General features: G+C 33.9%; 1 pseudogene; it reads right to left on the reverse strand.

Moving 5' to 3' along the window:
* LOC136971910 (uncharacterized) lies at positions 1 to 2,333 on the reverse strand (annotated as a pseudogene).
* Between the last annotated feature and the right edge of the window lie 1,707 nt (positions 2,334 to 4,040).

Genomic DNA, 4,040 nt, shown 5'->3' on the forward strand with positions numbered 1-4,040 from the left:
TCATTTTTTTTCTGTACTTGATGAATTTGTATTTAATTCATATTGCAATTCTGTATTGATGTGTTGTTCATTTTCTTTATTTTCTGTTGAAAATTGTTGCAGTGCTTTAGTCTGAAGATATCTGCAAACTGTATGAATGTGTTTGCACATATTCCAATGAACTGTTGAGTCAAGACATGTACAGGTGAAATGATGAATACATGCTTTACAGGGAACACACACTATCTGGCACTTGCAGTCCTTAGTTATTTCTTCTACATGGTAAAGTTCTCTCTGTGATGAAGATTCTACAATCCAGCCATCTTCTTGTTCAAGGACCTGCAAACTTAAATTTTCACTCAGTTTATGGCATTTTCTTAAGTCTCTTAATTTACTAGTAACTTTGCCTTTGTGAAGAATTATCAATCGGTCAAAAGTTTTATCTTTTACAAACTTCATTATAGCATTTGTTGCCTTGTCCAGTCGTTTGACATTTTTGCCATGTAAATAAATATATTTTAAAGTCCTGTGCATTCTTTCCAAATGGGCATTTGTGTTTAGACCACTCCACTTCCTGTGACAGTAAGCCCACGAGGTGGGATTTTTCATGTATACATTTGCAAAATTTGTAGCAAAATCAATGGTATCTGGGTCTTCCTTAAGTTTTCTCATGATCTCATCTGCCAAGAGATAAAAAGCATCTTGATCTCTTTCTTGAAGTAACACTTGTAATTTTAAGTAAGTTTCTGCTTGCTTTTCTGTGATACAAATTTTATTGAGATTTCTTCTCCATGCGCGATCTACATGCCGGGTGCAGAAGAGTCTTAACTGAGGCTGATTCATAACTTGAATCCAAGCATTAAAAAATGCTTCAGCCATGTCAGACATGAAAACCTTTGGAGATATTATTCCAACTTTTTCTTTAATGCTTTCAAAAAATAACTCATAAACAAGTTGATCAGTCCTATTTGAAATAAGAAAAACACATGGGAATCCTTGTCTTATGTCATCAATTATCAATAATGTGGTTAGTTCAAAGCCATAACTGTTCATTCCATGTGTCCCATCTATGCATATACAATCAGCACTAAATTGTTGCAACATGTGCTACTGAATATCATTCATTATTATTAAAACAAAGTCTTCTTTTACTAATTTTGTTTCATTTGAATAGATGCCTTGGGGTTTATAAAATAAAACACAAGAGTCATTATCAATTTTCATTTCATTTACCCAAACATCTACAGATATCCCATCATCTTGGTGCTTTACACCATCTTTTTGCAAATTATATGATTGTTCAATGTTGTAGAGATCCTTTTTTGTTAACAGATGTAGTCTGTGAAGTGTAGAATCAGAGAGAGAATCTCTGATTTCATCAAGAATAACATCCAATGGTATTTTTTCAGCTATTTTACTTGCTAATGAGAAACGTTGTGATGCTGTTAAAGTTAAATGTCCCATGTCTATGTCATGACCCACATGTGTTTTTGTGAATTTTACAGTACATTCACCATTTTCTTTTTGAATGACATTCATTCCTGCTGGGCAGTAAGCATTTATTTTGCTGCTACCCTGGGTCTTAAGATGTCTAATTCCATTACCTTTGGGTGTATATATTCCAGAGCAGTGACAAGAAAAATACAGTTTGACTTGTCTTGCATGCCTTGAATCAGGACCTCTGGTAGTTTTAACAAATTTAGCATATGACTTTTGTTCAGTCTCTTCTTTCCATACTGTAAACAATCCTACTGAAGAAAATGTCAGTATTTCTTCTTGTATTGTTAATTCATGAACGCTGTTAAAATGTTTCAGCAGAAGTTTTTTTGGAATAACTAGCACCACACAGACCACAGTTCAAAATGTTCGAATTATCAGGTGTTTCAATTATTTCACCATGGTCATTCCGGAGATGATAACGTAGCCGGCGATTTTGATTGAATTTCCTGGAACATAAATGACAAACAAAATTAAACACTTTCTGCAACTTCTTTGGATTCACTAACTCGTTTACGTGATCTGGATGAAAATTGTTTGTATGCACTTTTAAATAACGAAACTCTTTAAAAGTCTTTCTGCACAATGTGCATGTGTAACTATTTACAATGTCAGTTTCTGCAGAAGCCGTAAGTTCAGGTATTTCATTCACGATGTCGACCATCTCAACAATCACGACAAATGCTACACAAAAATATGAAGTAAGCCTAACGAAATAAATACGTAAACTAAAAGCTTAATAAATGAAATTTGCGAAAAACTGAATGCTAATAATACGTAAAATCAATAATAAAACAGATGTTAATAAAATGAATTTTGTATTTAATAAGCTACGATCGACGTCTCCTCTTCGGATATCAAACTACTACAATAGACCGAATAGAGAGGTTTCATGTTGACATCACGAGTGACGTCATGAGCATGCGCAATTGTCCAGCGTTATCTTCGTGACTCTTTGTGACTTGTTTACGTTTTGTGTGTGTTCACGTGCGCTTTAACTGGAGTTTTTGTGTTGTTTTTTTTCGTCGCGTATATCACTATGGTGATTTGTTGTGTAATTGGGTGTGATGCTAGTTCACTCAAGAACAAAAGAACATCATTTTTTAAAATTCCCGGCATTATTTGTCATCAAGGATCCCAAACTGAGCTTTCACGACGAAGGCAAACTGCATGGCTCTCGAGAATTAACCTGAAAAATTTCGATACGAATAAAGTGAATATCAATACAAGAGTTTGTCAGAAACATTTCATTTCAATATTTACATTAATAAACACTAAGTTATATTTTAAAACCTAAAAGAGTTTACTGATTTGCTTATATTAATTTATTTCGGTATAGTGCATTTATAAATGAATAACTAATGTAATTTCAAGCTTTAGCTAGTGCAAACTTATAAACGTTACACGTTAAAACTAAAAGCAAGTAGGCTTATTATATGCTAATTTCAACTAGAAAATAAAGGAACAATTTGAATTAAAAAAATTGCCACAGCTGTTTTTAATTAGACTTTTTTACTTTCAGACATAAATTCTTAGTTAAGAAATACGTAAAAACACGAGTTTTACGTACAAACAAAAGAAAACATATCTTTCCAAGCAATATTATTTCGCTGTTATTCATTACTTTTACTTTTATATCAGGAGAAACCCAGCCACTTGTTAAATAGTTATGGGCCTCTAAAGATTTATAAGCTTTCATTTGTGACAAGGTATAGAAATTTGTTGTCAAAACCAAATAGTTTATATCACCAAATTCTACTTTCGGCCACAACTCTTGATCTACGACTTAGTCTGATAAACTGGCTTCGTATGGATCGCCTTGACATAACGAAATTTTCTCTTCGTATAGAGCTGCATCTCGTCCTGTTAGACTGCTAGAATAGCCCTCGAGAAAAAAGTCTTTTTTAACTTAATCCATGATAATAGAACTGCAGTATTTTTATACGTTTAAACTAAAAAAAGACGTCGAACAACAAACCAAGTGCAAGCTAAGCGAGCGAAAACTACCACAAAAATGGCGAATGGGCGGAGCAAACGTGTGTTTTATCACGTGACATGCGACCTTGAAACCTCTCTATAGGTACTGTACACAAGTAGTACATGAGTTTATTAAATCCAAAAATGGCCGACAGAGGGAGCCTCAATCAGAGTAAGTTGGAACGCGCCCAGTCGCTAGCCGCTTGTGTACATTTGTACTTTTCGGGTACATTTTGCTTTTTCGAGTAAATTGAAAGTACACTTAGTTTTTTAGTACATTTTGAGTACATTATAATATTTCAGTACCATTTATGGTACAAAATAATATTTCATGCCTTAATTAACAAGAAAATGAAAAAAAATTAATTCAATAAAGTCTCACTAGTGTCACTACTTGTTAATTTGAATCACCCAATCACAACATGCACATGGCGTATGTCAGACATGTTGGACATCAAAAACATAGATAGTTTCACGTGCAAATGTCTTGACTCAGTGGTCCTCTTTCACACGTGTCACACGTTTCAGTCGTCTGCGCATTCTCATCAGGACCTTGACAAAGTTTTTCACGCCACGTGGTCCAAACA

The sequence above is a fragment of the Centruroides vittatus genome, unplaced genomic scaffold, assembly GCF_030686945.1.
Source record: "Centruroides vittatus isolate TY-2023 unplaced genomic scaffold, ASM3068694v2 contig_273, whole genome shotgun sequence".
NCBI classification, from domain to species: Eukaryota; Metazoa; Arthropoda; class Arachnida; order Scorpiones; family Buthidae; genus Centruroides; species Centruroides vittatus.